The sequence below is a fragment of the Puma concolor genome, chromosome A2, assembly GCF_028749965.1.
Source record: "Puma concolor isolate L17-30 chromosome A2, mPumCon1.1.hap2, whole genome shotgun sequence".
Classification (NCBI taxonomy): domain Eukaryota; kingdom Metazoa; phylum Chordata; class Mammalia; order Carnivora; family Felidae; genus Puma; species Puma concolor.
Window position 1 is genome coordinate 45,623,293 of NC_141668.1, and position 13,584 is coordinate 45,636,876.

The 13,584-nt window shown below is 39.6% G+C and overlaps 1 protein-coding gene across 11 annotated transcripts in view; it reads right to left on the reverse strand.

Annotated features, from left to right (window-relative positions):
- Positions 1-13,584, reverse strand: part of BBS9 (Bardet-Biedl syndrome 9) — a 454,270-nt gene that overhangs the window by 89,283 nt on the left and 351,403 nt on the right. The gene's annotated exons all lie outside the window — the stretch shown is intronic.

Consider the following 13,584-nt stretch of genomic DNA (forward strand, 5'->3'; position numbering starts at 1 on the left):
AAGAAAAAAAAAGTTCAGGGTGTGTTAGCTTTACAATGCCAAATCTACTTAGGATAAAACTGGCAGGAGTAGAATTGGCTTTTTTTTTTTTCATCCTCTTGAATAATCTTGTGGAAAAAAGAACTAAAGCAACAATTGAATAGAACATCCAAGACTGCCCATTGGTGTTTTATTTTAATGTCTCGGTGAATTTTGTGCTCATTAAAAGTAATGAACTGACTGGCCCAGAGGCTCAAGGCGTCTTACAGCCCCCAGAACAGGAATAGGAAAAGCTAGGGCAATGTGTACTCCTTTCTGTCAGTCCCTGCCAGCTTGAGGGACTAGAGCTCAGATGACTTTCAGAACTCTAGTGCAGATGAGCCATTTGGTGATATTTCATGGCTTATTGAAACTGGCCCAAAGGGCTTGTTAAAAAATCATCATTCAAACAAGTAAGAGTTTACAGCTGTGTGGTCTCCCAAATTCCACGTAGCAATGGGGGCTGTTGAGGGACAGTCCTCAGAGTGTCTGGGAGACACTGGAAAAGAGATGTAGGTTAGGAAAAGATAAAGCTGTCAAGGCAAGGTGTTTGCCTGACAATGCCAGGCAGACCATGATACTCTGGCATTTGGTTGAGGGCCTGCAAGAGTTATAAAAGACAATCACAACTCCCATTCAGCTCTCCAGGGAACCCTGGGAGTTTGGACCAAGGTCAGCATTGTAATAAAGTGCATTGCTTACTACATACCTAGTACTGTGCTACTTTCTTTCCATAGGTGTTCAAAACAGTACATGATATCTTCTAGCCCATAAGGATCTTATAATTTTTTGGACAGGAAACATAAATATCCAACCAATTAGTGGAAAGAAACATTACTGTAATAATGTCCTAATTGTGCAGAACAGAAAATAAGTGTAAAAGAAGTTCGCAAAGGGACAGATTACTATGGGCCAGAGTTAATATCCCTGGGGCCTCTTTTACTCAAATGAGGCTTGGAACTCATCCCTTCCCTATTACTTCAAGAAGTCTCCTCTAAGAGACAGAGGCCACACTTTCCATAAACCAAAACACCTGGAATCATCTGCTTCTTCCCCCAGCTTCACCATGATTACAACTGACTCCTGTTAAAGTCTACATTTATATTCTTTTTTTCCTGTGAGTGTTACCAATTAAGCCTCATTGTGGGAACCATCATATTATGACACAGATGCGTATTGTCAATAAGCCCAAATCATACAAAGATCAAGGTTATAAACACCTCCTGAGTGCCAGGTATATGCAAGAAGTTGCAGAAACCACTCTAGGGAATTCAATGGTGACAGATTTCATCTCTACCTTCAGAGAGTTAATAATGGAAAAAGGAAAATACGTCAGAGGCAAGTGGCGACACTGTAGGGAAGACCCTATGAACTGTAAAGGAAAAATGCCATTAATATTATGATTAGTAGGTTAATAATAATCCCTGTAATTAAGTGAGCACAGACTGCATGCCAAACATTCTGCTGTGCCATACAGGTACCAGTGTCTTCAATCCCCACACCTCCACCTGGTTGGCATATCTCTATTTTACAGATGAGGCCTCTGAGGCTCAGCGGATGTAAGAAATTTGCCCCGTACTGTGCACAGGGATGTAAACTGTGCCTGTGCTTCGAACGGCTCCATGCTTGGTTTAATGCCCTGCTGCCTCTGTCTTTAAATTCTTAATAATTTTATTTTTGAAGTTGTGTTTTATACGTGAAGTCAATGATGGGGCAACAGAACATACACAAGAGCAGGGGAGATACGTTCATTAACTCATGGTTAAATGCTCTTATATTTGCATTTAAAACTGGCATTGAACAATATAAGGATTGATGGTAACATTCATGCAAATAATCTTAATTTTTCTATACTTGGAATGACATTAAATAGAAAATAAAAACACCATGAGAAAGTGTGAAAGAGAGACTGCTGAAGAAAGGAAAAGGCTTTAGATTTTAGTGGCTATTTTAACAGCACTTTCTTCCTGACTTTTAACAAGGGCCCTGCATTTTCATTTTGCACTGGGAAGTGCAAATTAAGTGGGCAGCTTGACCATCACGTAGCAAGTGAGAGACCAGGAGTTGCACTTTGGAGTCTCTCAATCCAAAGCCTGCGTGCAACCTGAAGCACCTGCCAGGTTCAGAGAAAGGTTTAACTATTACTGAGTCTGGAGCACTTTACAAAGGAAAAGGTGGAGGAAGAAGCAACTTGGCCAGCTCCTACAGGCTCCAGAGAAAGGACAGGTTGTCCTGTTTTCAATTTTGTGTGCCAGCTGTTAAACACGACCATTACTTAAAACTTAAGTTACATAAACTTAAAGAAATTACACCAAAACAAAGGTGATAAATACTCAAAACTCATTACTTCTTAATTAGTTCACTATTATCTAGGCCCTTGAGGTCACTTATGCCTACCGTATCTGTACGTTGGAAACACTCTGCAATGGTGGGCTACTGCCCATTTCTTCCCAACTTCACCTTCAGTGACCTCACGTTGGTAGCTTGAAATCAGCCATGGTGGAAGTATTTACCACATGAACATCAACAAATGTTACAGAGCCAGGTCTCCTCCCAAACTCCCACCTTCCCAGAGAACCAGTTGTCAAATATTTACTAGTGTGCCACTGAGAAGAGGTACCTGAAATTCATCCTCAAGAACAGATATTGGGTGAGGGGGCTTTAAAAGTATAGGAAACAACTTGAGCAAATTCATTAAAGCAGAAAAGTAGAGGCTGCTTGTTCAGGAAGGAACAAATATTCCAGTTTGGGAAAAGCATTTGATGAGACAAAAAAAGGTCATCTGGGCAACTGCTGAAGAGGAAGCAGAATGTCAAGGTGGAGAGCGTGCATGTAACACTATAGGTACTGGGTGGCCACGGAGTACTCTGACTTGGGGCTGTCACCTGATGGAAGCTGCACTCAAAGCAGCTATCGGTCACAGTAAACATTTGGGCATTTGCTGGGACTTAAGTGAGGCTTTTATGCACGTTCCTCACTATCAAGGGAAAATTCTTACTAAGTGTAACAGCATGTCAGTTCGTGGACCCACCCAACTTGCTAAACACAGCTGTGGTAGAAGAATGACTTCTCAGTGAGACAGCAGCCCAAGCCACAGGATCTTTCCTAGGCAAGGCCCAAAATACATCAATCCGGGAGAAGCTTCATTTCTCTAAGTTTCGGTCTCGCTGGTTATATTTCTGTGCCATTGTGGAAAGTCTGCTATACCCAAATGGTCACAGAAATTGGAAAGAAATGGGATAAACAATTCCTTATGTAAATTACCCCCAAGGAAAATCTTCCTGACCTACTGGCCAGCATGAAATACTAAACAGATCTCCATGTTCTCAATTTAGTTTTACACGTAACAGCCAAGTTTACTTTGTTCTCCATGAGAGCCAAATGAATTTAGCAGAATTAACATAGTAAAAAAGGCTGGAAAAACTAGACCCATCAAGATTTAGATCTGTCCCACCAAGGCCTAGAGGATCTTGCTGCTCACCTGGAAATGTGAAATGAGGCCAACCAGCTGCTAGGATTTGAATCTGAAGGAGTGTGACTTTTTAGTGCTTATCACTGGCTGTGCAAGATGTGTGTTCTCTGGTGTTCAACAGAACTATAGAAAGGGAGGGGTTTAGGAAACAATAAATGCTAACGATTTCAGGCACAAATGTGTTGATAGTCTCTGTTTTGCTTTTTCAAATTGAAGGTTTCCAAATAAAATGGAGACCCCAAAGGACATCTATGTCCAACTGCCATATCAGTTGATGCCAAAGTAATGAGGCAGAGGCCCAGGGAGCTGCTTGCAGGAAAATGCTCAACTCATAAAGTGAGTGTGAAATTAATCCCAAATACTTCCAGCTGCCAAGATAGGCTCTAAAATTGGTTACAGGAAAGCAGCAGCAGCAACAGCAGAGTAGACATGAATCATGCTCTATGTGAACACAGACATGTCCAATTTCTTCACCTAAACTCACCATCGAATCTGCCTCCAAATCTCATGTGTGGCACACAGAACCCCATTACACTGCTGTTTAGCTGTCATTTACTGAGCCCTCGCTGTGGGCCAGGCACTGTGCTAGTGCTGTTATATTCAGATTATCACTTGGTCCTAATGACTACCCTCTGAGGAAAAATTGTTGATCCCTACAGCCCCCATTTCCAGGTGAGGAAACAGAAGCTTAGGGCTCAGATGAGCTTAGTCCTGAACTACAGCAGAGAAGGGCCAGGATTCCAATCCTGTCTCCTGATTGCCCATTGAGTGCTCCTTCTTCCACAACGGAACACAAATATATACAGTAGGCACCTTAAAATAATTCAGTGGGTTTTCATCTTGATAAACCAACAAAGGGGGCGCCTGGGTGGCGCAGTCGGTTGAGCGTCCGACTTCAGCTCAGGTCACGATCTCGCGGTCCGTGAGTTCGAGCCCCGCGTCAGGCTCTGGGCTGATGGCTCAGAGCCTGGAAACTGCTTCCGATTCTGTGTCTCCCTCTCTCTCTGCCCCTCCCCCGTTCATGCTCTGTCTCTCTCTGTCCCAAAAATAATAAATAAACGATAAACCAACAAAGATACTAAGGATAAACACTACTAATATATTACATCCATAACAGGCTTTAGTGAGACTTCCACATTGTTGGGGATGAGGTCACCTCAAATTGAAATTTTCAGGTTGGTTTCTAACCAAAGTTACAGTAAAAGGAAATGAGTTCATAATTTGTAAAGGATTGGGGAGTTGTTTCTCAAAAAAATTGTATTGCGGGGGCGCCTGGGTAGCTCCATCAGTTGAGCATCTGACTCTTGATTTCGGCTCAGTTTGTGGGATCAAGCCCCACATCAGGCTCTGAGAGGGAAGCGCAGAGTCTGCTTGGGATTCTCTCTCTCCCTCTCCCTCTGGCCCTCCCCTGCTTGCTCTCTCTCTCTCTCCCAAAAGAAATAAACATTAAAACTAATTTTTAATTGCATTAGGTTCCATATAGCTCAAAATTATGAAGACTTTAGAAATTAGCTATTTCCTATGCCTGCTCCTTTAGTGAAGCTACTTTTGAAAAAGGATGATTCATTTATTTTCTACAAATCTCAGACTACAATGTTTTCAGTGGTCTAAGCAAGCTGATGTTATGTAATAATTGTCAACGTTTACTGAGGACTTTCTAGGAGCCAAGCACTGTGCTAATCTCCTTACAGCAATTAGCTCTTTTATTCTCAAAACAGTTCTATGAGATAGACACTATTATTGCCCATATTTAAAAATAAAGAGACAGAAATACAGAAAGGGTCAAGCAGTTAGTGACAGAACCAGAATTCATATCCAAGCCATCTGATCCAAGAATGTCACCAAGTAACAGTACCTGTATTAATTTCCTGCCCTCACATCAAGGTAATCGTAGGCAAAATGTGGAACAAATTCTATCAGAAGCTCCCCAATGGGAGGTTTCAACTTTGCTGACCTTCTAATACCCCAAATGAATTGAGGTGTATTTATTTTAATAAAAGTCCAGCATCGATGAATGAGTTAAGAAAATGGAGTGCTATGACATGGATGAGTTTGTACATCCCTGTACATCCCTATTGCATTCAGCAATAGGCCATGCAATGGACTGACCACCCTACCAAGCAGCTTTAAGTCAGTGATCAATTCACTTCCCTTATCTGGGCTCTAGTTTCATCACCTTTAAAATGCAGGGGTGGGAAACAGGATTAATAACATTCAACATAGTTGTGTCAGATTTTAAAACTTAAATTCCTTTTGGATGATATGTTGTTTTGAATGATCCACACCACTTCCCCTCTGCACTCATCCTGTATTTCTCATTTAATGTTTATTGATTTTGGAGTTTTTATCTATAAAATGGCAGTAAGAATATTTTCTTTGGCTAATTCATATCATTATGAGAATTAAATGAAAGAGGTAAAAAGATGCATAATACCAAGTGTTGGCAAAGACACAGAAAAATCAGAATACCTCAAACATTGAGAGTGGTAATGTAATCAGGTAGTCGCTTTGGAAACAGGTTGTCAGTTCCTCAGAAAGGTAGACACTGAGTTGCCAGGGGAGGCAGCAATGACAATTCTAGGTTTCTACCCCAGATTAAGGAAAATATATGTCCACTCAAACACTTGTTCACAAATATTTACGTCAGCAATATTTATAATAGCCCCCAAAGGAAAAACAACTCAAATGTCCATCAACTAAAGAATAAATTAAATGAGGCATATCAATATTACAGAATATTATTCAGCCATAAAAAGAAACAGAGTACTTACACATGCTACTACATGGATGAGCCTTAAAAACATTCTGCTAAGTTAAAGAAGCCAGTCACAAAGGACTGCATTTGTGTGATCCCATTTATATGAAATGTACAGAATCGGCAAATCTATAAACACTGTAAACAGACTAGTGGCTTCTTAGCGCAAGGGGTGGGTGTGGGATAGGAGGGAATGGAAAGTGACTGCTAATGGTTGCACAACCTTGTGGATACGCTAAAAATCATTAAGTTGTACACCTTAATTGAGTGAATTGTTTACATATAAATTATATCTCAATAAAGCTGTTAAAAGTAATAAGTAAAAAGTACTGTGAAAGTATAATTCATGTAAGGGTGATAAATTAACACAAAGGCACCTTTATGTAAGAAACAACTTTGATATGTTAATGGCTATACCATATTGTATAACTTGGGCTTAGCAACATTCTGGATGATGCAATAATCAAATAACTTTAGAGTCAGGTAGATATGTGTGAATGCTGGTAACGCTACTTACTAGCTGTACAACCTTTGGCCAGCTCCTCTACCTTCCTCAGACTTGGTTTTCACCTATAAAATAATACTCAAGTAGTTAACATCCTTTCTATGCATTCCTAATTTGTTTGGCTCCTGGTTATTCTTTCTGAATACTCCATAGTTGAGGGTTCATTTCAGTGTAGTAATATCAAGCCAATTCTACTTTTTCTGTCAGGTTAACAGTGACAATGAAAAAAGGAAGCTCCTTCTCCAATACTTGAGGCACATTTCTACTGCCACCTAAGGTGATGCAGGACAGCTGATTATGTTGCAATGTTTTCCGGCTCTCTCTGTGTGGTCACTCAATGGAACAATGCTCATTTGTAGCCACATTTAATCAAATTTCAAAGTAAAATGTCATGAGACCATGTATCGAATACATAATACAAGCCATGTAAGGTTACAAGTTTTGGATGACTTTTTTTAGTCCTTTAGGAATTCTATTAAAATATATACACACGGGGCACCTGGGTGGCTCAGTCGGTTAAGCGTCTGACTCTTGATTTCAGCTCAGGTCATGATCTTGCAGTTTCATGAATTTAAGCCCTTCGTCGGGCTCTGCATTGGCAGCATGAAGCCTGTTTGGGACTCTCTCTCTCTCTTTCTGTACCTCCCCCACTTGCGCTATCTCTGTCTCTCTCAAAATAAACACACAAACTTCAAAAAATAGTAATAATAATTTGTTTTTAAAAATACAGACATACAAACATTCAACTTGGCTGCTATAATTTGCTCTCCAAGAATCCTCTGAGGCTTGTTAATCAGGGAGCTAGATGTTATTTTTCTTTTATACCTTATTCAAAATGTACAAAATTTGGTGTTTTAAATAAAAGGTTTGTAAAGTACACTACGGGAAGGAAGAGGGAAAACAAAACTCACACTCATTCCAGACAATTCCAGCGTAAAAAAAGCAATAGATAAGTCCCCACCATGCCCTCAATTTTCTGGTACTTGGTACACAGTGGGTATCTCAGAAATGCTGCCTGAATTAATGAAACTCAAAGTCAGTCCACCTAAAACTCCGGCATAACTAAACTGCTTCTTAAATCCCAGACACACTCAATCAAGCATTGTCAGGTTCCCAATGTGAATGGAACCCAAGAGATGTCATATGGAAACAACAGATCTACCTCAATATATCTGTCATCTACTTACCAGAAAAAGGGGGGGGGGGGCGCACCTGGGTGGCTCAGTCGGTTAAGCGTCCGACTTCAGCTCGGTCATGATCTCACAGCTCGTGAGTTCGAGGCCCGTGTCGGGTTTTGTGCTGACAGCTCGGAGCCTGCAGCCTGCTTCTGATTCTGACCCCCTCACATTCTATCTCCGTCTCTCTCAAAAATAAATAAACATTAAAAAAATTTGTTTAAAACAACAACAACAAAAAATCTTTCCAATTCACCTTTAGCCACAGCTGCCTAACACCAGGATACAAACAGCTCTAATGACTGCTGAAATGAATGTTTTGTTCACATGGCTGCCCTTTGGTTAGAAAGATACACTTTCAAAGCTGTAATCATCAAGACAGTATGGTACTGGCACAAGAATAGACACTTAGATCAAGGGAACAGAATAGAGAACCCAGAAATGGACCCACAAATGTATGGCCAACTAATCTTTGACAAAGCAGCAAAGAATATCCAATGGAACAAAGATAGTCTCTTCAAGCAAGTGGTGCTGGGAAAACTGGACAGTGACATGCAGAAGAATGAACCTGGACCACTTTCTTACACCATACACAAAAATAAACTCAAAATGGATATAAGACCTAATTGTAAGGCAGGAAGCCATCTAAAACCTCAAGGAGAAAGCAGGCAAAAACCTCTTTGATCTTGGCCGCAGCAACTTCTTACTCAACACGTCTCCGGAGGCAAGGGAAACAAAAGCAAAAATGAACTACTGGGACCTCATGAAAATAAAAAGCTTCTGCACAGCGAAGGAATCAGCAAAATTAAAAGGCAACCAACGGGGGCACCTGGGTGGCTCAGTCGGTTAAACGTCCGACTTCGGCTCAGGTCATGAGCATTTTGTGAGTTCGAGCCCCACATCAGGTTCTGTGCTGATAACTTGGAGCCTGGAGCCTGCTTCAGATTCTGTGTCTCACTCTCTCTCTGCTCCTCCCCTGCTCATGCTCTGTCTCTGTCTCTCAAAAATAAACAAATATTCAAAAAAAATTTTTTTACGGCTACCGACGGAATGGGAGAAGATATTTGCAAAACGACATGTCAGAGAAAGGGTTAGTATACAAAATCTATAAAGAACATATCCAACTCAACACCCAAAAAACAAATAACCCAGTGAAGAAATGGGCAAAAGACATGAATAGACACTTTTCCAAAGAAGACATCCAGATGGCCAACCGACACATGAAAAAATGCTCAACATCACTCATCATCAGGGAAATAGAAATCAAAACCACCATCAGATACCACCTCACACCTGTCAGAATGGCTAACATTAACAACTCAGACAACAACAGATGTTGGCAAGGATACTTTTGCACTGTTGGTGGGAATGCAAGCTGGTGCAGCCACTCTGGAAAGCAGTATGGAGGTTCTTCAAAAAACTAAAAATAGAACTACCCTACGACCCAGCAAATGCACTACCAAGCATTTATCCAAGCAATACAGGTGTGCTGTTTCGAAGGGACACGTGCACCCCCATGTTTATAGCAGCACTATCAACAATAGCCAAGGTATGAAAAGAGCCCAAATGTCCATCGATGGATGAATGGATAAAGATGTGGTAAATATATACAACGGAGTATTACTCGGCAGTCAAAAAGAATGAAATCTTGCCATTTGCAACTATGTGGATGGAACTAGAGGGTATTATGCTAAGCAAAATTAGAGAAAGACAAATATCATATGACTTCACTCATATGAGGACTTTGAGACAAAACAGATGAACATAAGGGAAGGGAAACAAAAATAATATAAAAACAGGGAAGGGGACAAAACAGAAGACACTCATAAATATGGAGAACAAACTGAGGGTTACTGGAGGGGTTGTGGGAGCGGGGATGGTCTAAATGGGTAAGGGGCACTAAGGAATCTACTCCTGAAATCATTGTTGCACTATATGCTAACTAATTTGGATGTAAATTTAAATAACTAAATCCAAAAAAAAAGAAAGAAAGAAAGATACACTTTCAGTCTAGGGGAGATTTGGAAGCAGGCAAGAAAAAGGGCATGCTTCCCACTCAACGATATTATTGGCGATGGCGTTTGCTACAGACTGGGAAAGCCCCTGCAATAAGGAAGAAGAAAAAGTTTACCATGTCTAAACTTTTACTTTGGCTAAAAAGATCCAATTTGTATCCCAAAGAATTGTTCTTTTAACAGAAACAATGAAATAAGGTTCAAAATGAAAAGAGAAATGGTGGGATGATTTAAACGCCAGATAAGCACATAAGAAGTGTTTCATTATCTATGTGCTGAACCTTTAGCTAGATAAAAGAGAACCCTGGGATTTTAACTGGAAGGCATAGGAAGATTCCAATTCTAAACTACTTTTGCTACTATGTTATTTTGTACAAATAGAATAGGGGACTAGATTACATTCTATTGCACCTCTCACAGAGTAAAATCTTAAGATTCCCCTATAACGAGCATTTAGCTGAAATTCCTAAACCAAACCCAGGATTAGAATACATTTTTAACCATGCTATCATTTGGGTAGCTATTAAAATAACAGGGAAAATGTACCCTTTAGTAAAATATTTCAGTCACACATGATTTGTCTTCATAAAAAGAGACCTGCTAATTGGCCAAATCACCTGATGCTTTGGAACACTAAGGTATGATTGCTGTGACTCTTAGAAGTCATGATGGTTTTACTGGTCTAGGATTATAATTTTCCTTGACACCAATCCACACTTGCCAAATGCCTTGAGAATTCATTTAAAACTTCTTTTACAAAAACAAATTATTCCTGAGAAATTTCCTTATACTATGTACTATAGGACCCTTTTTTTCTTCTTTTTTAATGTTCTGCCCAGAAGAATATGAAAGGTAGGCAGTGCTGGAATATAGACTTTGGCTGGGACTTTTAAAACATATACCACTGATACATAAAAATATTAAATGAGAAAGACAATAAATCATTTGCAACTGACATAGAGACAAATTTTGCTATTTCTGCAAAGTTTATTCACAAAATAGACATGTAACTTAATCACCTAAAAGGAAACTAACTCCAATGCTTGGCTAATATAATGTTAAAAATACAACTGATCTCAAACCTGATTACTATTTTTACCTTCCCCCTACCCTCCACTCCCCTGCTGACCAAATTTTTACCCCTTTCCATAAAATGAACTACTTAAAGCCAAGTAAAACCCCAATTTAAAAAATAATAATTAATGAAATCAAGTTGTTAAAAAAAAAAGAATGAACGTTCCCTGGACCATGGTTACTCATTGAACAGATCGCTGTTAAAGCTGGAATCTATGGTTGGCAAAGTCAGAGCTCGTTTTACAAACCCTGGAGAATGCCACAGTTATCACTGTCCAAAAACAACATCCAAGAGGTCCGATGTGAATAGTTCCTAAGTTTAGAATATTTCAGACCACATTCCTACAGGCAGACATGTCAGTAATTATGTAGCCACCCACACAGCCTTGAGTGCCATCTCCAATGAAGGCAAATGATGGATAGCTGGGTAGTTGGTTGGTTATCCTAAGAGCATTCCTTTAGTAAGGCCGTTAACACGAAGACACATTATTACATGTGATCAATTAAGGCATGTTGATAATCCACCCAAAAAGGCAAAAATAGAAACTGGAGACCCCAACAGTGTTGACGATGCTGTTGGCCATTTCCTTCATTCCAGAGTTTAAGAGGTGAATGTGGCATTTTCCCAATAAAGTGAAATCGTTTTCTCTTTCTATGAATCTTCTTTTAAAACATTTTTTAAAGGCCATTTCTCTCGAACACCTGTGGTTTATATTTATTTTTGCTTTCTTAGATAAAATACATAGTTATACCACTACTATCTGGCAGTACTTAAGCAAGACATTTATAAGGCTGCATGCAACCATATAAGCCATAGCTCAGACCACATGGAAATAGTACAAAAGGCAATGAGTGGAGCTTCCTGGTTTCACATGGAATGAAACAGACCACAGGTTGTTGGGACATTACAATTGGAAGTGGTCTTGCTGAAGATATGTGGTGCCTGATTTCTTCTGTGCTATAAACTCCTCTAGGCCAAAGACATTTAATGTACGTTTATCATAGTGAAGTAAATTAAAAACCCTGATAACTCAGCAGCACAAGAGTGTCTATTAAGATAGTAATTTATAGGAGCACTACCTGGGCAATGGAAATCCATTCCTACAATCCAGTGAATAAGACTAAGGCCTACCATTTTTAAAAAGTTTCTATAGGCTATGTTATTTATTTAGGTCTACCATAGATAGTAAGTAACTAGTTTCTAAATTCACACTTTCCACAAGTATTACATTACAATGAATTAGTAAATTCAAGTCTTTACCATTAAGTTATGTCATGAATGTTATAAAGCCTGTAATTTAGCTTTAAAATAAATCATCATAGACAAGATCATATGATGTAATAAGCAGATAAGTCAGTTTAAGCTACACTCCATAGCAGTATCTCAACATCCTCATTAATGACATTTGGATCCAAATCTTTGTTGTGGGAACTTTCCCTGCATTGTTGAAAGTCTAGCAGCACTCTGAACTGTATAAACTATCTGTGGATGTATAAACACACCCTCCCCTCAGCTACGGCAAACAAAAATGCCTTGAGACACTGCCAAATATCTCCTTAGGGGAAAAATCACCCTAATGGAGAAACACTGCTCTAGAGTCTGAGTTTGGGCTCAAAACAGCTATCCATCTATAATTGCAAGCAAAGCTCACATGTCAGATGGGGCTACACTAGCACTTGGGCTATTGGTGTCTCCAGCAATACCAAAGACTTTGTAATTACTATAATGAATTTCAGAAATAGGTTTTGATTGGGGAGATCAAAGGTTTGAAAATTAGCATTATGGGTGTTAGAAAGAGATTCACTGTATCAAACAGTATTGAAATTGTTTGCTATTAACAGTATCAAATACATGAACTGGCTGAATATTTTTGTATTCATACTCTCCTTTGAAAAGTGTATAAGAAGCCAGGAAGGCACTGAGGGGATATAGTCCAAGGCTTGAGTCTAAATGATCCTGTGTCTTGCCATTGGGACAGATTTCTAGCTATCTGATGCCCATTATGGGGGTAAGTGTATTCTGTCTTAAATTATTGTCTTACCTTTCTAGAAAGGTTGTATTCTAGTGCCTAAAAGATGGAGTTTGAGCCTTCACCCAGCCTACAGTAGGCTGTATGAATTGTTCCATACTTATATATGTTTACATAAAAAATTTTTAAGTTTATTTATTTATTTTGAGAGAGAAAGAGCATGAGTGGGGTAGGGGCAGAGGGAGACAGGGAAAGACAATCTCAAGCACTCAGTGCTCTCAGCACAGAGCATCTCAGCACAGAGCCTGATGTGGGGCTTGAGCTCACAAACTGTGATATAATGACCTGAGCTGAAATCAAGAGTCGGATACTTAACTGACTGAGCCACCCTTGTGCCCCATAAACGTTTATTTAATAAATGTCTTTGTGTATGGCAAAATTTGACCGAAGACTTACTTCCATTATAGCCAAAGAGAATGGTTACAGGAAAACAGTTCATTCTTATCCCCTTCAAGCTTTTTGATGTGTATCATTACTTACGAAAAGAATTTAAGATTGCCCATGACCAAATTGGCAAAAGTAGTGTGCAATGTCAAGTCA